Source organism: Bombina bombina, chromosome 6, assembly GCF_027579735.1.
Source record: "Bombina bombina isolate aBomBom1 chromosome 6, aBomBom1.pri, whole genome shotgun sequence".
NCBI lineage: Eukaryota > Metazoa > Chordata > Amphibia > Anura > Bombinatoridae > Bombina > Bombina bombina.
The window spans coordinates 472,959,045-472,982,921 of NC_069504.1; the positions used below are offsets into that span (position 1 = coordinate 472,959,045).

The 23,877-nt window shown below is 40.2% G+C and overlaps 1 pseudogene; it reads right to left on the reverse strand.

Moving 5' to 3' along the window:
* Positions 1-4,186: 4,186 nt before the first annotated feature.
* Positions 4,187-6,727, reverse strand: LOC128664473 (uncharacterized; annotated as a pseudogene).
* Between the last annotated feature and the right edge of the window lie 17,150 nt (positions 6,728-23,877).

Genomic DNA, 23,877 nt, shown 5'->3' on the forward strand with positions numbered 1-23,877 from the left:
AGTATTTATGGATAAATAAAAAAATTAAAAAATTACTTTAATGCCACTTTAATAACATCATTAAATAGTATTGTTTTCTATTTAATTTCGTATTTAGTTTTCTACATTTCTTTTCTATTCCCAGTATAATATCAGTGCAAGTCACTAAAAGTTAGAGGTTTACGGTTATATATAATAATTCAGTTCTTTGATTCTATCATTTAATGTTATTTAACAAACAGCTTGACTTGGATTTGAGAGCTTTAGCAGTTAAATGTCAGATACATGGTTGACATGGAGCTGAAGATGTACTGATCTATTTCTTGAACAGTAAACAAATATTTTGTTAAACACAGATTTAATTAGTATTTTGGTAAAAGGCATGATGTAATGAGGTAAAATGTTATCACGTTACCATTACAATTTCATATAAGTTTACTGTAATAAATAAAGTTAACGATCCTGTGCATGATGTCACTTTTTAAGTCTTATATCGAGACATCCAGATTATGGATCAACATCAGACTACACTATGAAACAAAGGTTCAAAATTATGCAAATCTCCTGTGTGATCACCCAGTCTCCGAATCTGCAGCAAATTTACATATCACCAATCCATTCATTATCCTATGTCACTGCATAATGTGGTCATATGTAACACTTCAGTTGGTTTTGTCACTTTACATAAACTAAAATGCTTTTAACAAATATTCAAAGTGATGTTTCAGAAACTATTATTTACTTTCAATATATAGTGATCCATGCTTTCCTGTAGCATGTCTCATTATGCCAAATCACATACTGAAACAATGCTAATAACAATGCTTATGGTAAAATTAGAGCTGAGACACACCTAAAAAAATGTACCTTGGAAAAATGGTTAAACTTCCATGTAAGGGATTATTCAGTCTGCTGAGTTAGATACAACTACAAAATTAATTCTAAAGAACCCAATGAAATGAAAAACTACTTTCTTTCATAAAATGGTTAGAGTCCAAAAATCATCACATGTTTTATTATTATTATTATTATTATTATCGGTTATTTGCAGAGCGCCAACAGATTCTGCAGCGCTATAAACAAAGGGGGAGTACAACAAAACAAATATAGGGATCAAATGGGTAGAGGGCCCTGCCAAGAGTTGCACTGTTGTAGTCAGCTCTTAAGAAGGTGATCTACAAACAGCTGGACTCTAAGGCTTACGTGCTAATGGGGTTCAGGGGACAGTGATGGAGGAGTGGAACTGGTATAAAGTAAGGTTAGCATAGGTTGTAAGCATCCCTGAACAATAGAGTCTTTAGGGAGCGCTTGAAGCTTTCAAAACTAGGGGAGAGTCTTGTGGAGTGAGGCAGAGAGTTCCACAAGATGGAGCCAGTCTGGAGAAGTCCTGTAAACGGGAGTGCGATGAAGTAACCAGAGAGGAGGAGAGTAGGAGGTCATGAGCAGAGCGAAGGGGACGGGAGGGAGAGTATCTGGAGACAAGGTCTGAGATATAGGGGGGAGCAGTGCAGTTGAGGGCTTTGTATGTCAGAGTGAGAATTTTGTGTTTGATCCTAGAGGCAAGAGGAAGCCAGTGAAGGGATTGGCAGAGAGGTGCAGCAGATGAAGAGTGACGTGTAAGGAAGATGAGTCTGGCAGAGGCATTTATTATGGATTGTAAAGGAGCTAGGCGGCAAGTGGGGAGACCAGAGAGGACAGAGTTGCAGTAATCGAGGCGGGAAAGAATGAGAGTGGATTAAAATCTTAGTTGTGTCTTGTGTAAGGAAGTGTTGAATTTTCGAGATGTTTTTAAGGTGGAAGCGGCAGGCTTTAGCCAAGGACTGAATGTGAGAAGTGAAAAAAAAAAGATCTGAGTCAAATGTGACCCTGAGACATCGGCATGCGGGGTAGGGGTAATGATAGAGTTGTCGACAGTTATAGAGAGATTGGGGGTGGAGATTTTGGAAGAAGGGAGGAAAATGAGGAGCTCAGTTTTGAAGAGATTTAGCTTGAGGTAGTGAGAGGACATCCAGGAAGAGATGTGAGAAAAACAGTTAGTAAAACGGGTTAGCAAGGAAGGAGATAGGTCTGGAGCAGAGAAGTAGATTTGGGTATCGTCGGCATACAAATGATATTGGAAACTGTGGGAATTTATTAGGGAACCTAGTGATGACGTGTAGATTGAGAAGCGAAGGGGACCGAGGACAGAGCCTTGCGGTACTCCGACAGAAAGTGGTGAGGGGGCAGAGGAGGCCCCAGAGAAGGCTACACTATAGGTACGGTTTGACAGGTAGGAAGAGAGCCATGAAAGGGCTGTGTCACAGATGCCGAAGGATTGGAGGGTTTGAGCAAGAGAGGGTGGTCAACAGTGTCAAAGGCTGCGGACAGATCAAGGAGGATAAGCAGAGAGAAGTGGCCTTTTGATTTTACTGTAAGTAGGTCATTGGTAACCTTAACAATAGCTGTCTCTGTGGAGTGGTGGGGATGAAATCCAGATTGCAATCGGTCAAGAAGGGAGTTTAACGTAAGGAAATGGGATAGGCGTGCATATACTAGTTTTTCGAGAAGCTTTGAGGCAAGAGGGAGGAGGGAAATAGGGCGGTAGTTGAATAAGGAGGTAGGATAAAGGGAAGGTTTTTTGAGGATAGGTGTGACGAGTGCATGTTTCAGCGATGAGGGAAATATACCGGTGCTGAGGGAGAGGTTTAAAAATGTGTGTAAGTATAGGGGTAAGGGTAACAGAGAGGGAGGGGAGTAGCTGTGAGGGGATAGGCTCAAGGGGACAGGTAGTGAGGTGAGAGTGCAGTATAAGTGCTGAAACATCTTCCTCAGTAACAGGGGAGAATGAGCTAAGTTTAAGGTTATGTGGGTTGTGGTTGAGTGAGAGCATTTGAGGGGATGAGAGAATGGAATTATGTTGAGAGCTGATTTCATTTCTGATGGAGTCAATTTTGTTATTGAAGTGGCTGGCAAAGTCCTGAGCTGACAGAGAAGTTGTATTAGGAGGTGGGGGGAGGGCGGAGGAGAGTATTGAAAGTGGAGAACAGACGTTTTGGGGTTGAAGAAAGATTAGAGATAAGAGTAGAGAAGTAGTGTTGCTTATGGAGATTAAGGGCAGAATAGTAGGAGTTGAAGATGAATTTGTAATGAATAAAATCAGCTGAACTCTGAGATTTTCTCCAGTGCCGCTCATTAGTAGGGGAACATCTGCGTAGATACCGTGTCAGAGGAGTATGCCAGGGCTGAGGATGAGTGTGTGATTGCCAAGCTATGGTAAGAGGGGCGAGATTGTCAAGGACGGATATAAGGGTGGAATTATAGTGGCAGATAGATTGTTCAGGGCAGGAAAAGGAGGAGAAGGATGAGAGGAGAGGTTTGATGGAGTTAGCAAGCTATTGCTGATCTAATGACATAATGCTTCTTTGAAGTTTGGTGTGAGGAGAAGAAGGAGGGAGAGTTGTAGGGAGGGATGATATGTTGCAAGTAAGGAGATGGTGGTCAGAAAGAGGAAAGGGGGAGTTTGTGAAGTTTGAGAGAGTGCATCGATAGCTAAAGATCAGGTCAAGAGAGTGACCGTCTTTGTGAATGGGAGAATCAGTCCATTGTGACAGACCGAAAGAGGAAGTGAGTTGCAGAAGTTGTTTTGCAGATGAGGCAGTGGGATTGTCAAGAGGGATGTTGAAGTCGCCAAGAATGAGGGCAGGAAAATGTGAAGATATGCTATTGTTACAATGTACACTGCCCAGGCAATGCACCCCTGTGCAATGCACCTCCCAAACTAGTGTGAAATATATGCAGGCAGGGCAGTCAGCTGAGTCCACTAAATTTAGTGGATCGCTAATCAAAGACAATTGGAAAGGCCAATTGGAAAGTTAGATTCTGGTCTGGTCAGGGTGAGATGTTAAGTAAACAGACAATAAAATTTGGAGATGGTTAAAACTGTGACATAAGACAGCTATAAATTTTAGAATAATAGTAAGTATTGATAAGGATTGAGCATCACATGGCAATTAACAAAACATTAGAAGTAAGACATTGGATAATAGTACAACAAATGTAGGACTAAATTAACAAATTAAAATCATTTGCTCTATGTAAATATTCACATACCAAAATAGTTACAGGAGAGGAAAAAAACATAAAAAATGTTTGTCCACTAGGAGGAGGCAAAACACCCAACAAAACAGAGCTTGTAATTCCTTCCACTTTCCCATAATCCCTCAGTCAATCATTTGGTCCAGTAAGGTCTGTGGTGAAACTTGAAGTGCTGATCAAGTATTGATAAATGACTGGACTTTTTTTTGGTGGTGCTCACTGTTGTCCTCCAAATTTCTGCTACATACAGAAGACCTGATTTTACATTGGTGTTAAAAAGCCTGATCTTAGTTTGCAGCGTTAGGTCTTTGGAGCTTCATATCTTCTTTAGCTGGATGAAGACAAGCCTTGCTTTGCCTTGACGTCAACGTCTGTGCCGCCCTACTTGTCTTTAACACTGCTCAGATAGGTGAAGGCCTCAGACTCTTCCAGTGCATCTCCTGCAAGAGCAACTGCAGCTGTGCGGGCCATGCTAACCTTCAGGATCTTTGTTTTTCCCCTATGGATATTGAGACCAAGTTGTGCTGATGTGGCTGATAGGTATGGGCAAAGTCTAGATCATTGAGCTGTCTCCATGGTGTACACTGGATCCCATCTTTCACATCTACTGTGGAGATTTTCAAAAGAGAGCAACCCTGTCGGACTCCAATACTCACTTGAAAATCTTCTGTGAGTTGTTCTCCGTGGACTATCTTGCAGGCCATTCCCTCATAAGAGTTCCTAATTTCTTACAAGTTTCTCTAGGACACCATATTGGCAGAGGAGTTTTCAAATGGTCTGTGTCCACGCTATCAAATGCCCTCTCATGGTCGATGAAGTTGACATAGAGAGGGGAGTTCTATTCTATAGACTGTTCAATGATAATGTGCAGTGTTTAATCTGTTCTATGCAGGAACTATCTTTGCGGAAGCCATCTTGTTTATCTTGCAACTGAGCATCAACTTGTTACTTCATTCTGTGCAAGATAACTCTATTGAACACTTTGCCTGGATTTTATAGAAGAATTATCGCTCTGTAGTTTGTACAGATAGTGATACTCAGATCGCTTTTCTTGGGGATCTTGGTTAGATATCCCTCTTTGTTATTGATGGCACCTTTTCCTCTTCCCAGACATTTCAAAACATGGGTTAGAGCATGTCTACTGATGTTTAAATGTCTGCCTTCAGTGCATCTGCAAGAATGCTATCAGGTCCTGTTGACTTCCTGTTTTTTATTTGTTTGATGGCTTGCCATATTTCTTTGTTAGATGGTCTCCTGCAGTCAATTGGCAAGTACCTGTTGGCTGGCTGTAGATCTGGTGGGGATTGCAGCACGAGTTTGATCTTCAAAGTGCTCCACCCATCTTCTTTGTTGGCCTTTGTTACTCATGACTGTCTTCCCAGCTTTGTCTTTAACAGGTCTTTCTGGCTTGCTGTACCTACCAGAGAGTTTCCTTGTTATGTTGTAAAGTTCTTTCAAGTTCCCATGGCTTGTTGTTTTCTGGTCTCCTGCGGCACAACCATCGATGAACCTTTGCTTGTCTGCTCTTAAGCTTTTTTTGTTTCCATGTTGACTTCAGTGTACTCACCCTGAGCCTTTGCTTTTTCTGATTATGTTTGGTTGCTGTTGACTGAAACTTTCTTTTCCTTGTATCTTAGATTTTGTGGAGAGTTCTGGTGAAGATCCATTCTTTATGCTGATGTTTCTTTGGCCTAGCATCTTCTGGTAGGTTAATGTCACTGTTTCTTAATTCTTCTCCCACTGACTTTCTACCTGGTCTCTATCATTTTGCAGTTCTTGCAGGACTTAAAACTTGTTTCTGAGAGTGACTGCATTTTTGTGCATCTTTAAAGAGGTTGGTGTTACATCGCTGGTGTTGGTTTGTCGGTTCCATTTATGCTTTTTTCAGCTTTAGCTTCAGACTAGCCACAACAAGGTAATGGTCTGATGCCACATCCACTCCTCTCATAACTCTGACATCCTACAGGGATCTCCAGAATTTCTTGGCAATGTAGATATGATTGATTTGGTTCTTTGTTAAATAGTCTGGTGACACCAACTTTACCTTGTGAATTCTTTTGTGTCGGAAAGTACACTGTCATTGATCACCAGATTGTTCAGGGTGCAGATATCTGTGATCCTTTCACCATTCTTGTTCATGTCGCCAAGGCCATGGTTGCCCATGGCATTGAGATACCCCATAATTATGGTGATGTCTCTCTCAGGGCATTATTCTTGGATGACCTGGAGTCTGTTGTAAAACTGTTATTTTTCCTCCTCTACACTGTCATTTTTAGGTGCATAGTACTGGATAACGTTCATATTAATCTTTGTGCTAAAGTTTCTGTAATCATTTTGGCACCATAGGCTTCCTATCCAATCAGAGCTCTGTTGGCTGCTGGCGATAGCATCAGTGCTACTCCATGAGTGTTTGGGGCATTTTCTTCATTGTTTTCCGAATACAGCAGCATTCTTCCTGCAGCAGTCTTTTCTGTCCAGACTGTGCCCATCTCGTCTCGCTGATGCCAAGCAGGGCAAGGTTTTTAGTTTTCATATCCACTGCCACATGGGCTGCATTTCCTGTCTTGTAAATGGTCCTCACATTCCATGTTCCGATGGTGATGGTCTTGTTCGATAGAAAAGGAATCAGCTTTATGGCTTCCAGGTATCTCTGGATTTCACCACAAGGTGTCATAGATCTAGGCTGGGATGTCTTTTGGTCTTTAGCTGATCTTTATCTGTTTTGTTTTTTTAGTGCACACAGAAGCTCCTTTCCTGATCTGCAGCAGACTATCAGTCTATCAGGATGATTTTTAGCCCTTTTTGAAGCTATTTTTTACTTAATAGTCTAGTTTTGTACTTGGGGGGTTAATTTTTGGGGTGAAAATAGATTGATGTCTCTCCCTTTCTCCTCACTGACTTGTTGCCATCTTGCTGACGAGCAGCTACTTTACTTCTGGACATTAGGAGCAGTGAGCATCCTTTATTTCAAGAGCTTTGCCAAATTACTGTCTTATTTAACCCTGTCTTCTAGTTAACTGTAATTTTTTACAATTTATAACACATAGGGCTAGATTCCAAGTGGCTATTTTTAGTGTAGATCACAGTAACCAATATCGCAACCACACTAACTTGCATGTTGAAAAGTAAATGTGTTTGCTCAAGCACAAACTAAGTTTCCACAAGTAAGGTTTGTGTGAGTGAAGACCAAGGGGCCTATTTATCAAAGGTCTTGTGGACCTGATCCCACAGAGCGGATCAGGTCCGCAAGACCTCGTTGAATGCGGAGAGCAATACGCTCTCCTTATTCAGCATTGCACCAGCAGCTCACAAGAGCTTCTGGTGCGACGCCACCCCCTGCAGACTCGCGGCCAATCGGCCGCCAGCAGGAAGGTGTCAATCAACCCAATTGTACTCAATCAGGTTGATTTCCGGTGATTCCTGTCCACTTGCTCAGAGCAGACGGACAGGGTTATGGAGCAGCGGTCTTTAGACCTCTGCTCCATAACTGCTGTTTCTGGCGAGTCTGAAGACCCGCCAGAAACACGGGCCCACAAGCTCCGTTCGGAGCTTGATAAATGGGCCCCATGTGTAAAATCAAAGGGTTAAAAAAAAGTGCACACAAAACACAACATAAATACATTTAATTAAAGTGTCTGATAAAATTATTCGTATTAATATAAATAAGGTATATGGTATATGACAACATGGATATATATATATTTCTAAATATGTGTATGTATTTATGTGTTGATATATGTATATATGTTGTGGGTAAAGTAAGATATTGGGTTATCCTATGATTACCCGGGTAAAACTGACATTACCCAGCAGCTGTAGGTAAAGCCCGATGTAAGATCATATATTGGGCTTTACTTGGGTAATCCTAGGATTACCCAAAGCTTCTGGATAAAGCTAATCACAGCACTATTTTTGTTATTTAAAGACAATGGCCCCTATTTAAGAAAGTCTGGCGGACCTGATCCGACAGTGTGGATCAGGCCCGCCAGACCTTGCTGAATACGGCGAGCAATACGCTCGCCGTATTCAGCATTGCACCAGCACCTCACAAGAGCTGCTGGTGCAACGCCGCCCCCTGCAGACTCGCGGCCAATGGGCCGCCAGCAGGGGGGTGTCAATCAACCTGATCGTACTCGATCGGGTTGATTTCCGGCGATGTCTGTCCGCCTGCTCAGAGCAGACGGACAGGTTATGGAGCAGCGGTCTTTGTGACCACTGCTTCATAACTGCTGTTTCTGGCAAGCCTGCAGGCTCACCAGAAAAACGGGGCATCAAGCTCCATACGGAGCTTGATAAATATGCCCCAATAATTCTTACAAATCACCTCATCAATATTTACAATGTGCTGTAATTCTCCATCTTCATTAGCTTTTTTGCCTCCACCTAGGGGGGCAAAACCTCAGTCCCCAAGGTTCACTTGGGGTGAATGTCAGAGGATCGTGGGGTACCCCCCTTCAACCCCCCCCCCCCCCCCCCCAGGCAGACGCAAAAAAAAAAAAAATAGTGTACATGTGCTTTATCCTGAAGCGTTTGGGTAATCCTAAGATTACCCGGGTAAAGCCCGATCTTACATCAGGCTATAGCCACAGCTGCTGGGGTAATGTCAGTTTTACCCGGATATCTGACTTTACCAGTAACATATACATACATATATACACATATAAACACATATATACACATTTTATATATATATATATATATATATATATATATATATATATATATATATATATATATATATATATATATATATATATATATATAGTCTATATCCAATAAGGGACTGCACTCGCTGGATTTGGTTTAAGAAACCTTCAAATCTTTAACCAAATCCAGCGAGTGCAGTCCCTTATTGGATATAGACTGTATACTTGATTGACTTTGCACCCTGGTTGATGACCACACATCATTGATTAAAAGTTAAAAAAATAACTTTTAACAATTTCAAGATTTAATGTGTTTAACTGTAAATTCCAATGTTCTATCTATCTATTTTTCTATCTATCTATCTATCTATCTATCTATCTATCTATCTATCTATATATCATATAAATATATATAATTTAATCTATAACCAGCTAGTAAGGATTTTAGCGGCTAGGGACAGGGCACCACTATATAGTTAATTGTGGTGGTCCTGGTGCAGGAAGTTTAATTAATTACATTAATCTAAGAGAAAACTATAAGTAAACCTAATCCCGCATCCCCCCATTTTCAGCCAATCAAATACAAAATTCTGACACCTCTCTTTCTAGAACAAACCAGTGTATACATCACACTCCAATTAATTAAATGTATATATATTCCTATATATTCATATAACTAACTATATAGGTATATATATATATATATATATATATATATATATATATATATATATATATATATTTTACAAAAAACGAATCAGATATATGTTGAAATATGTATTTTAAAATAAAATTAGATTTTTTTCTATGCGTAAACTACTTTTGGGTTTAGCTCTGTAGGTCTAATGTGGTTTCGTGTTAGCACGCGAGCAGTAAGTGTTATTTTTTCTTCTTCTTCAGCAACCTCCATTGCGATATCCGATGTCCTGAAGTTAGTACACATCGGGTTTCACTTGCATGCAAGCAATTTACTTACAACTTGTAATACGCGTGCAAATTGATTGAGAAAAAAAACATGCCACGCGTGGAAAACTCATACCCCGCGTCTTTTAATCTTGCCCTATGCAGTCTAAATAACAATGCATCCTTTTAAATATTGAATAATTATGTGTAGGGCCTTAGCTTCTACAGTTAGTTTTAGGTTATGGCAGTTTAGTAGCCAATGTTCAAATGATATGCATAGTCATGTACAATGCATATTGTTTAAAGTATTGTAGATATCTTAAAAGGGATTTAATGGTTGCTTGCTATTATTTGCTAAATGCTATGTTTTATTTTTAAACTCAAGGAGCGTGTTACCTTTTTTTTTTTATTTCTTGCTATTATTTTAAACCTAAATATATATTTTCAAATATATATTTATGTTTGAAATAATAGCAAGTAGTGATGTCGCGAATAGTTCGCCGGCGAATAGTTCCCGGCGAACATAGCATGTTCGCGTTCGCCGCGGCAGGCGAACATATGCAATGTTCGATCCGCCCCCTATTCGTCATCATTGAGTAATACTTTGACCCTGTACCTCACAGTCAGCAGGCACATTCCAGCCAATCAGCAGCAGACCCTCCCTCCCAGACCCTCCTACCTCCTGGACAGCATCCATTTTAGATTCATTCTGAAGCTGCATTGTTAGTGAGAGGAGGGACAGTGTAGCTGCTGCTGATTGAATAGGGAAATCTATAGCTAGGCTAGTGTATTCAGTGTCCACTACAGTCCTGAAGGACTCATCTGATCTCTGCTGTAAGGACAGCACCCCAAAAAGCCCTTTTAGGGCTAGAACATCTGCTTTTTTTTCCCTGTGTAATCTAATTGCAGTTGCCTGCCTGCCAGCGTGTGTGTCAGGCTCACAGCGTATACTGTGCCCACTTGCCCAGTGCCACCACTCATATCTGGTGTAACAGTAGTGTAGATTTAAAAAAAAACAAAAAACTTTTTTGACTGTGTTAAATAATAGCAGTCAGTTTCCTTCACACGTGTGCGTTTCAGTGCCTGCCTGCCAGGGCACAGTGTCACCCCAGTGCAACTCATATGTGGTGTAACAGTAGTGTAGATTTAAAAAAAAAAAAAAACTTTTTTGACTGTGTTAAATAATAGCAGTCAGTTTCCTTCACACATGTGCGTTTCAGTGCCTGCCTGCCAGGGCACAGTGTCACCCCAGTGCAACTCATATGTGGTGTAACAGTATTGTAGATATAAAAAAAGAACACTTTTTTGACTGTGTTAAATAATAGCAATCAGTTTCCTTCACACGTGTGCGTTTCAGTGCCTGCCTGCCTGCCTGCCAGGGCACAGTGTCACCCCAGTGCAACTCATATGTGGTATAACAGTAGTGTAGATTTAAAAAAAAAAAACAACACTTTTTTGACTGTGTTAAATAATAGCAGTCAGTTTCCTTCACACGTTTGCGTTTCAGTGCCTGCCTGCCTGCCTGCCAGGGCACAGTGTCACCCCAGTGCAACTCATATGTGGTATAACAGTAGTGTAGATTTAAAAAAAACAACAACACTTTTTTGACTGTGTTAAATAATAGCAGTCAGTTTCCTTCACACGTGTGCGTTTAAGTGCCTGCCTGCCTGCCTGCCAGGGCACAGTGTCACCCATGTGCAACTCATATGTGGTGTAACAGTAGTGTAGATTTAAAAAAAACAACACTTTTTTGACTGTGTTAAATAATAGCAGTCAGTTTCCTTCACACGTGTGCGTTTAAGTGCCTGCCTGCCAGGGCACAGTGTCACCCCAGTGCAACTCATATCTGGTGTAACAGTACTGTACATACCTGATGTTTTAAAGCACGTTATTCCAAACAATTTAGGAATGTTAGGTGATTTATGCCCTTTATGGATTAAAACCAGACTCTGCATCAACTATGTAATTTTCCATGGGAGTTTTGCCATGGATCCCCCTCCGGCATGCCACAGTCCAGGTGTTAGTACCCTTGAATCAACTTTTCCATCACTATTGTGGCCAGAAAGAGTCCCTGTGGGTTTTAAAATTCGCCTGCCTATTGAAGTCTATGGCGGTTCGCCCGGTTCGCCTGTTCGTGAACAGTTGTGGAAGTTTGCATTCGCCATTCGCGAACGCAAAATTTTAGGTTCGTGACATCACTAATAGCAAGCAACCCTTATTAAGATATCTACAATACTTTGAATAATCTACATTGTACATGACAATGCATATTTTGTTAAGGAGATGAGGTAAATGCTGGAGGGCCACAAAACCTCACTGGCCTGGATCTCAGCACCGGACCGAGGCTTCTTAAAAAATGGTGCCGATCAAGAAGGGTGCAGGGGATCAAGGGCGTTTTAACGCATCTCTGTGACACATTATTTAAACATTGATTATAACTTTAGCGACATAGCTTCATAGTTATAATGGGGACGTTTATTATTTATTGTATGGTTTATTACAGTGAGTAATTTTTTAACAGTAGGCAGTATGTGGGAGTTAGCTGGGACATTCCAGGAAAGGGTGGGTATGACATTACATCAGTGTAGGCGGTATTAGGGACTTAACTGGGTGTTCTGGGGGGTGGGGGGGGTGAAGGTTAGATGTGGCATAGGTGTAGGCGGTCAGGGGTAGTTAGCTAAGTGGTGCAGTGGGAGTGTAGGTTAGCTGTGACATAGGCGTAGGTGGTTATTGGGAGGTAGTGAGCTGGTGCAGGGGAAATGTAGCTTATGCGTGATGTAGTTATAGGCATTTTATGGGGAGTTAGCGGGTGTGCTAGTGGGAGTAGCCTGCACTTTGATTTTGACAAATCAACACAAGATTGGTATGTTTGAAGCAGCAAAGTAGAGGCCATGTTTGCATCGCCAGCTATCAGCTGTCAAGACTATATCGCCTGAGCTAGTTAGTATAGGTGTAGTAAAATGTAGGTCCCCACAACAATATTTGAAGTGTGACTAAGACAAAGCACATAGGAGAGGCGCAAAACGGATTAAAATTTTTAATAAATACCAAACAATGTAATAACATATAAGCCCTTACATCAAAGTTGAGAAAGTGCATCCAATACAAAAAGTTAGAACTCTGGTAAGCTGTCGCAAGTTATATCCCGGGACCCTCTGTCAGCTTATTCTTTGAGATGTAAAACTTTCTGACTTTCTGTCTGATTTCACCACTGACAGGTATCCGGAGCGTCCTCCAAGGAAACGGGTATCCAACAGTCTGCAATCACGATACTCCCCAGAATTACTGCACAGTGGCCCCTGTATGCCAACCCTACGCGTTTCATCTGGATCATGGCCGGACTTTTTCAAGGGTACTTTAAAAGTTCATATAAACAGCTGATAAGTGCTAGGTCCTGTGTTAACAATTTATATTCTTTGGACACAGCGCTCTCTGGTGGCACCAGTGTGTTCTTACATTTGATATTATTGTTATCTTGTAACACACTATCTATAAAAACAATTCCATATGAAATTTAAAAACATCTAAATTCATAATATAATAATAAGGAGAACAAAATACATTAAACAATAGAAACAATAATGATACAAATACAAACATTACAAAAATTGCACAAATACCTGTATATATACTTAAGAAACTTAAGGCTAGATTACAAGTTTTTGTCAGTAAGGCTTGCGGGGCTAACAAACCTTTTTTTTCCCACCGCTCCCGTAAGAGAACGCTGGTATTACAGGTTTTTTCAAAGCTCCACATCTCACCTCAATACCAGCGTTGCTTAAGTCAGCGGTGAGCTGGCTGAACGTGCTTGTGCACGATTTCCCCCCTAGGAAACAATGGGGCTGAGCTGGCTGGAAAAAAACCTAACACCTGCAAAAAAGCAGCGTCCAGCTCCTAACGCAGCCCCATTGTTTCCTATGGGGAAATGAATTTTATGTCTACACCTAACACCCTAACATGAACCCCGAGTGTAAACACCCCTAATCTTACAGTTATTAACCCCTAATCTGCCGCCCCCGCTATCACTGATACCTACATTATATTATTAACCCCTAATCTGCCGCTCCGGACACCGCCACAACCTACATTATCCCTATGGACCCCTAATCTACTGCCCCCAACATCGCCGACACCTACATTATATTTATTAACCCCTAATCTGCCCCCCCAATGTCGCCGCAACTATATTAAATTTATTAACCTCTAATCTTCTGACCCCAACGTCGCCGCTACTATATTAAATTTATTAACCCCTAAACCTAAGTCTAACCCTAAGTCTAACCCCCCTAACTTAAATATAATTTAAATTAAACAAAATAAATTTAACATAATTAAATAAATTAATCCTATTTAAAACTAAATGCTTACAGATAAAATAAACCCTAAGCTAGCTACAATATAACTAATAGTTACATTGTAGCTAGCTTAGGATTTATATTTATTTTACAGGCAACTTTGTATTTATTTTAACTATGTACAATAGTTATTAAGTAGTTATTAACTATTTAATAAGTACCTAGCTAAAATAAGTACAAAATTACCTGTAAAATCAATCCTAACCTAAGTTACAATTACACCTAACACTACACTATCATTAAATAAATTACCTAAACTACCTACAATTAATTACAATTAAATAAAATAAACTAAATTATGAAAAAACATGGGGAAAAAAAGAATTACAATAATTTTAAACTAATTACACCTAATCTAATCCCCCTAATAAAATAAAAAAGCCCCCCAAAATAATAAAATTCCCTACCCTATACTAAATTACAAATAGCCCTTAAAAGGGCCTTTTGCGGGGCATTGCCCCAAAGTAATCAGCTCTTTCACCTGTAAAAAAAAGTACAATACCCCCCCCAACATTAAAACCCACCACCCACACACCCAACCCTACTCTAAAACCCACCCAATCCCCCCTTAAAAAAACCTAACACTACGCTGATTGGATCAGCCAATAGGATTGAGCTTGCATTCTATTGGCTGATTGGAACAGCCAATAGAATGTGAGCTCAATCCTATTGGCTGATTGGATCAGCCAATAGGATTGAACTTCAATCCTATTGGCTGATTGGATCAGCCAATAGGATTTTTCCTACCTTAATTCCGATTGGCTGATAGAATCCTATCAGCCAATCGGAATTCAAGGGACACCATCTTGGATGACGTCATTTAAAGGAACCTTCATTCAGTGTTAGGACGTCGTTTGAAGAGGATGGCTCTGTGTCGGCTGGATAGAAGATGGACCCGCTCCGCTCCGGATGGATGAAGATAGAAGATGCCGCTTGGATGAAGGTTTTAGAGTAGAGTTGGGTGTATGGGTGGTGGGTTTTAATGTTGGGGGGTATTGTATTTTTTTTACAGGTGAAAGAGCTGATTTGAGGCAATGCCCCGCAAAAGGCCCTTTTAAGGGCTATTTGTAATTTAGTATAGGGTAGGGAATTTTTTTTATTTATTTTTATTTTTTTTTATTAGGGGGATTATATTAGGTGTAATTAGTTTAAAATTATTGTAATTCTTTTTTTTTCCCTGTAATTTAGTGGGGGTTTTTTTTCGTAATTTAGTTTATTTAATTTAATTGTAATTAATTGTAGGTAGTTTAGGTAATTTTTTTAATGATAGTGTAGTGTTAGGTGTAATTGTAACTTAGGTTAGGATTTATTTTACAGGTAATTTTGTATTTATTTTAGCTAGGTAGTTATTAAATAGTTAATAACTATTTAATAACTATTGTACCTAGTAAAAATAAATACAAAGTTGCCTGTAAAATAAATATAAATCCTAAGCTAGCTACAATGTAACTATTAGTTATATTGTAGCTAGCTTAGGGTTTATTTTATAGGTAAGTATTTAGTTTTAAATAGGATTAATTTATTTAATTATGTTAAATTTATTTTGTTTAATTTAAATTATATTTAAGTTAGGGGGGGTTAGGGTTAGACTTAAGTTTAGGGGTTAATATCTTTAATATAGTAGAGGCGACGTTGGGGTGGCAGATTAGGGGTTAATAAATGTAAGTAGGTGTCGGCAATGTTAGGGATGGCAGATTAGGGGTTAATAAAATTTAACTAGTGATTGCAAGGCGGTAGTGCGGCGGTTTAGGGGTTAATATATTTATTAAAGTGGCGGCGATGTCCGATGGGCAGATTAGGGGTAAATATATTTATTAAAGTGTTTCCGATGTGGGGGGGCTTGGTTTAGGGGTTAATAGGTAGTTTATGGGTGTTAGTGTACTTTTAGCACTTTAGTTAAGAGTTTTATGTTACGGCGTTAGCCCATAAAACTCTTAACTACTGACTTTTAAATGCGGTAGGAGTCTTGACAGGAGAGGGTCTACCGCTCACTTCTTCCAAGACTCGTAATACCAGCGTTAGGCAAATCCCATTAAAAAGATAGGATACGCAATTGACGTAAAGGGATTTGCGGTAGCCTGGAGGCGCAGAAGAAACGTGAGCGGTGAGCCTGTGCCTGCCAGGCTCGTAATACCAGCGGCCATTAAAAAGCAGCATTGGAACCTCTCAACGCTGCTTTTTAAGGCTAACGCCAATCTTGTAATCTAGGCATTATAAAATTTCCTGGCACTAATAATAACCTACTATTAACGAATTATAAGCAAAACTTTACTTATATGTATTCAAGATGTGTAATTAACATCTAATATCACCTTTTCTGATCTATTTTACATATAGGCTGCTAGGTCCAAATCAACATTTAAACCATTGGGATGCACCTGCACTGCACCTAAAGGCACTTATGCTTGTAAGAAAGCGGTGTGTAATATGTGTAGCCATGTAGATAAGCAATTGTCATGGAACAAAAGAATTTGAGATTAAATGCAGAACAACTTGTGACTCATCTTTTGTGGTGTACTTGCTTGCATGTGGGTGTGGCCTGTTATACGTGGGACGCACTAAAAGAAAGATCAAGACTAGGGTCAATGAGCATATTTATAATATAAAAATGGCAAAAGAGAAATTAATCAAACATAGTATCCCCATCCATTTTCGTGAGGTCCATAATTGTAACCCCTCTTCTCTAAGGGTAGAAGTGATAGATTGGGTACCCCCAAGTGTGCATAATAGACTATTGGCCTTAAGACAACAAGAAACGTATTGGATATACAAAATTGGATGTTTACATCCCAATGGTTTAAATGTTGATTTGGACCTAGCAGCCTATATGTAAAATAGATCAGAAAAGGTGATATTAGATGTTAATTACACATCTTGAATACATATAAGTAAAGTTTTGCTTATAATTTGTGAATAGTAGGTTATAATTAGTGCCAGGAGATTTTATAAGTATATATATACAAGTATTTGTGCAATTTTTGTAATGTTTGTATTTGTATCATTATTGTTTTTATTGTTTAATGTATTTTGTTCTCATTATTATATTATGAATTTAGATGTTTTTAAATGTCATATGAAATTGTTTTTATACATAGTGTGTTACAAGATAACAATAATATAAAATGTAAGAACACACCGGTGCCGCCAGAGAGCGCGGTGTCCAAAGAATATAAATTGTTAACACAGGACCTAGCACTTATCAGCTGTTTATATGAACTTTTAAAGTACCCTTGAAAAAGTCCGGCCGTGATCCGGATGAAACGCCTAGGGTTGGCATAAAGGGGCCACTGTGCTTAGTAATTCTGGGGAGTATCGTGATTGTAGACTGTTAGATTCCCGTTTCCTTGGAGGACGCTCCGGATACCTGTCAGTGGTGACGTCAGACGCCAGCCCATTGTGCAGTCGTCAGAAAGTTTTACATCTCAAAGAATAAGCTGACAGAGGGTCCTGGGATACAACTTGCGTCAGCTTACCAGAGTTCTAACTTTTTGTATTGGATGCACTTTCTCAACTTTGATGTAAGTGCTTATATGTTATTAAATTGTTTGGCATTTATTAAAAATTTTAATCTGTTTTGCGCCTCTCCTATGTGCTTTGTCTTAGTTCTGCTATCCCATTGGTTGCTGGAAAAACCATTGAATGAGGGCAGCATCGGTATTTAAAGACTGAATGAATATAAACCATACAGACTTTCTCCTGATCAGTTGAATTTATTATGGACATTTTTATCTTCATTTGGTAATATTTTGTTTATGCTTATGTTATGCTGTGATTGATTTTTGCATTATTATTGTTTATGCAATTTTCCTTTTAACAATAATATACATGTATGGAAATACCTTTTAGCAACAAATACAGCCTGAAGTAATACAGATTATATATCACAGTTCCATATATATATATATATATATATATATATATATATATATATATATATATATTTCAATACTTTTTGAGAGATTTTGAGTTTAGTAGCGCCGATTTACTTTTGCGTTTTAATATTTGAAGTGTGCCTATACAGAAACTATTTTTAGTTTCAGTAAGTGTACTGTCTGTACTGTGTAGGCACACTTCAAATAGGCCCCCCACCTGTTGCACCAAAATGCAGACGAGCGGCGATGTAGGTGGTGACGTCACACTCCCATTGACTTCTATGGGAGAGACATCGCTGCTCGCTGGCATTGCTCAGACACACCCCTTTTCATAGAATATCTCAAAAGACCATAGGACTGTGAGGCCAACGAGGCCAGCCAAGCAGTTTCCCAGCTGTCTGTCGGTGCTTTGAATATAGGTTCCCATGAGGGAATTCGAGACACTTCCTTCATGGCTAGGGAACTGCGGGTTCCCCCTTAAAGATTAATATAGGCCACTACTGTGATGTTGTCTGATTGAAAGCGGAGATAAGGCTCCCTTTTCAACAGAGGCTATGGGCTCTATTTATCAAGGTCTGGCGGACCTGATCTGACACTGCGGATCAGGTCCGCCAGACCTTGCTGAATACGGCGAGCAATACGCTCGCCATATTCAGCATTGCACCAGCAGCTCACAAGATCTGCTGGTGCAATGCCGCCCCCTGCAGACTCGCGGTCAATCGGCCGCCAGCAGGGGGGAGTCAATCAACCCGATAGTACTCAATCGGGTTTATTTCCGGCGATGTGTGTCCGCCTGCTCAGAGCAGACGGACAGGTTATGGAGCAGCAGTCTTTGTGACCACTGCTTCATAACTGCTGTTTCTGGCGAGTCTGAAGACTCCCCAGAAGCACGGCCCTTCAAACTCCGTTCGGCGCTTGATAAATATGGGCCTAAGTCTGAAGATCTCTGAAATAGCACAGAGTTCTAGAACATTTATTGGCAAGCTCGCCTCCTGAGGAGGCCAAACCCCTTGTGCTCTCAGAGACGCCCAAACAGCTTCTCAACCTGAAAGACTTGCATCTGTAGTGATTTGTAGTCCAGGTAGGACAAGCAAAAGAAGCCCCTTGATAATGAACTGATGATCCAGCCACCAAGTCAGAGACTGACTTGTTCTGTGATCCAGAAAAGTCTTTTGAGACAGCACCACTGATAAAGTATACAAAGCTGAAGAGTTCTCATGTAAAATCGAGCAAATGGAACTGCATCTGAAGCTGCAATCATAAGACCCAATACTTCCGTAAAAAGAGCAACAGAGGGAAAAGAGAATGAAGGCTCAGACAGACTGACACCAATTTTAGCCTTCTCTGATTTGTTAAAGAAAGACTCATGGAAGCTGAATCTATTTGAAACCCCAGAAAAGTAACCCTTGTCTGAGGCACCAAAGAGCTGTTTGGAAAATTGATTTTCTAACCATGCTGTTGAAGAAATAACAGTCTGCTAAATGAAAACATAGAGCTTAAACCAAGATATCATCCTGTTATGGAAACAGTGGTGTCAAGTCCAGTGGGAACACATAGGAACGGAGTTCCTGCACTATTTTCCTGCACTATTTTTTGCAGATTGAACTACATTCCCCCTGGACAGAGAACAGAAAGGGAAATACATGTGTACACACAAAGAAAATGAGTCCTTGCAATTAAAAGTGTTTGTGAAACATCTTGGCAGTAGGATAAGCCCAGTTACTTTATTTTATACACCAATAGTATGACCAGTGTATTTGCTGCAGATTCAACCTTACCAGTTTCATCCCAAAGTCTATGCTAGTTTTTCTAAAGAAATAATAAAGTTGTTTTTTACAGACCGATTTTCCTATATACCTATATCTATCTATCTATCTATCTATCTATCTATCTATCTATCTATATACATACACATATTTAGACATGTATATGCATGTATATATACAATATAGCCCTTTGCATTCAAATATATTGTTATATTACATATACCTTTGAACCTTTATAACTTTTTAATTTTAATATTTATATGAATAATTTATCATCAGATAGTGTATATATGAGTGTAATACTTTATTTTAATGTATTTATGTTGTGCTTGGTACAACTTTTTATTTAGCCCTAATTCTTTACGTGAGGACTTCAGTAAAATTTAGTTTGCGCTCTTACAGTCATATTTACTTTCAACCAGTGACGTGCAGTGACGTCAGAGTCTGGTGAGGCAGTGGCTAGGATACGCCTTCATTCTTTAGATATCCTTTGTTGAAGAAATAGCAATGCACATGGGTGAGCCAATCACATGTGGTATCTATGTGCAGCCACCAATCAGCAGCTACTGAGCATATTTAGATATGATTTTCAACAAAGGATATCAAAAGAATGAAAAAAATTAGATATTAGATGTAAATTGGAAAGTTATTTAAATTTGCATATGGGATTGATATGGGTTTCATGTCCCTTTAAATGGTGTCTTGGAAAACTGGTCAACTTAGTAAACATCTGATTTTAGTCTAAAAGGATTGTAACAGAAACTCTTGCCAGATAACACAAGGCTTGCTCTGATTATGAGATCTAGAAATCCATGCCCATTAAAATATGTTTAAAACATACTTTTTACTTTAATGCTGCAAATTATGCTTATAGATTCTTTCATTATGCAGTAAATATAAAAATGTCTTGATCCAGTGGCGGCTGGTGAAATCTAAAGATGGTGGGGCGCTTGGCCTCACCCCTTTAAATAAAGCCACACCATCAGGTGGCACTATCAATTCATTAATTAAATAAAAGGTAGACAGAAACACAGAGAAGCATTCGGGGGGAGAGGGAGAGACAGACGGGGGAGAGAGACACAGAGGGTTAGAGAGAAAGAGAGAGAGACACAATCACACACAGAGGGGTTAGAGAGAGAGAGAAAGAGAGAGAGACACAATCACACACAGAGGGGTTAGAGAGAGAGAGAAAGAGAGAGAGACACAATCACACACAGAGGGTTAGAGAGAGAAAGAGAGAGAGACACAATCACACACAGAGGGTTAGAGAGAGAAAGAGAGAGAGACACACAATCACACACAGAGGGTTAGAGAGAGAGAAATAAAGAGAGAGAGAGACAATCACACACAGAGGGTTAGAGAGAGAAAGAGAGAGAGACACAATGATTCAATCACATACAGAGGGTTAGAGAGAGACACAATCACACACAGAGGGTTAGAGAGAGAGAGAGAGAGAAAGAAAGAGACACAATCACACTTAGAGGGTTAGAGAGAGAGAGAAAGAGAGACACAATCACACACAGAGGGTTAGAGAGAGAAAGAGAGAGACACAATCGCACACAGAGGGTTAGAGAGAGCGTGAGAGACACAATCACACACAGAGGGTTAGAGAGAGAGCTAGAGACACAATCACACACAGAGGGTTAGAGAGAGAGCGAGAGACACAATCACACACAGAGGGTTAGAGAGAGAGAGAGAAAGAGAGAGACACAATCACACACAGAGGGTTAGAGAGAGACACAATCACACACAGAGGGTTAGAGAGAGAGACACAATCACACACAGAGGGTTAGAGAGAGAAAGAAAGAGAGAGAAAGAGAGACACAATCACACACAGAGGGTTAGAGAGAAAGAGAGAGAGACACAATCACACACAGAGGGTTAGAGAGAGACACAATCACACACAGAGGGTTAGAGAGAGCCCGAGAGACACAATCACACACAGAGGGTTAGAGAGAGAGCGAGAGACACAATCACACACAGAGGGTTAGAGAGAGAGAGAAAGAGAGAGACACAATCACACACAGAGGGTTAGAGAGAGACACAATCACACATAGAGGGTTAGAGAGAGAGAAAGAGAGAGAGAGACACAATCACACACAGAGGGTTAGAGAGAGAAAGAAAGAGAGAGAGAGACACACAATCACACACAGAGGGTTAGAGAGAAAGAGAGAGAGAGAGAGAGAGACATAATCACACACAGAGGGTTAGAGAGAGACACAATCACACACAGAGGGTTAGAGATAGAGAGAGAGAGACACAATCACACACAGAGGGTTAGAGAGAGACACAATCACACACAGAGGGTTAGAGAGAGAGAAAGAGAGAGAGAGACACAATCACACACAGAGGGTTAGAGAGAGAAAGAAAGAGAGAGAGAGAGACACAATCACACACAGAGGGTTAGAGAGAAAGAGAGAGAGAGAGACACAATCACACACAGAGGGTTAGAGAGAGACACAATCACACACAGAGGGTTAGAGAGAGAGAGAGAGAGAGAGAGAGAGAGAGACACAATCACACACAGAGGTTTAGAGAGAGACACAATCACACACAGAGGGTTAGAGATAGATAGATAGAGAGAGAGAGAGAGAGACACAATCACACACAGAGGGTTAGAGAGAGAGAGAGAGAGAGAGAAAGAGAGAGAGAGAGACAATCACACACAGAGGGTTAGAGAGAGACACAATCACACACAGAGGGTTAGAGAGAAAGAGAGAGACACAATCACACACAGAGGGTTAGAGAGAGAGAGAAAGAGAGAGAGAGAGAGAGAGAGAGAGAGAGAGAGAGAGAGAGAGAGAATCACACACAGAGGGTTAGAGAGAGACACAATCACACACAGAAGGTTAGAGAGAAAGAGAGAGAGACACAATCACACACAGAGGGTTAGAGACACAATCACACACAGAGGGTTAGAGATAGAGAGAGAGAGAGAGAGAGAGAGAGAGAGAGAGAGAGAGAGAGAGAGAGAGAGAGAGAGAGAGACAATCACACACAGAGGGTTAGAGAGAGACACAATCACACACAGAGGGTTAGAGAGACACATAAGGGATGAGATAGTCTGAGGGGGAGGAAGAGAGACAGAGAGAGAAAGAGACCATGGGGGAGAACAACACATAAGGAGAGAGATGGATAGATAGAGAGAGAGAGACACACACACACACACATACAAGGGGGGGGGGGAGAGGGACCACTGCATTTTTAAGTAATAAAACAGCAAAGCTACAGAGACTAAGTGAGACTATAACTAAATGAGACTATACATTAGTGTGCAGTACAGAGGCAAGCTGCTAAGTTAGTGGGTGTAAAGTTTGAGTAAACAAAATACAAAAACGATCCTTTGCTGTAAAAGAGTAAAAAAAACACTAAACCACATTCATTGAATTATCATTTTCACTAACAGAATCCTTTTCAGTAAAATCTTACTTTAATAAGATGGGGCTGAAACAGTGCTCTCTGTGCCTCTCTCTCTTCCTGCTCTGTAAGGATTCAGGAAGTGACAGTGGCACATTCCACTGCACTTAGAGGGGAAGAACAGAACTCTCTTTTTCACTTTAGCAAAGCTAGCAGGTTCACAGGACAGCAACAAAATAAATGAAAGTTGTTTTTTTCCGTTTTTGTTTTATTTTATATCATTTAACATCCAGCCCCGACCCTAAGTTCCATTTACTAATGACTCTCACTGGATTGGTTCAGCCCAAATAGGACTGCCTCAAATAAGCAGTTAATGGGCCATGCAATGATCTTAACCACTTTCATCCAGTAGATGGCGCAGCATGTTGTGTAATGGTGGGCAGACCTGCTTGTGCCTCTTCATTGCACAACATATAGCTGTGAAAAAAAAAATGCTGGGGAAAAAAAATATATATATATTTTTTTTAAAGTCAATAAAAAAAAATATATTTTTGCCCATATGAGAGGTGAAGCACTGCCTCACCTGCCTCTAGTGACTGCACATCACTGCTTTCAACTTGTAATATATGTTGGTTATTGCATGCACAATAATTCAATATCATGCATGTGCTAATGTCAGCCTCCCACTTGTAATCTAGCCTGCACTTTCTGAGGTTCTTTCCCTGACATAACTTGTTCTTTACTTTCATTTAATACTTTATCTGGATAGCCTCGTTTGAGAACCTCCTCCCCATTTCACCAACAGCTGCTTCTATCTCTCTTAGAGGTGAGTCTTTTTGTCCTTAGCATTTGTGCCTGTTTGTAATATCCCTTTAAAATGGGATCCTCCCTTTTTCACTCACCAGCCTATTTAACCTCACTTCCC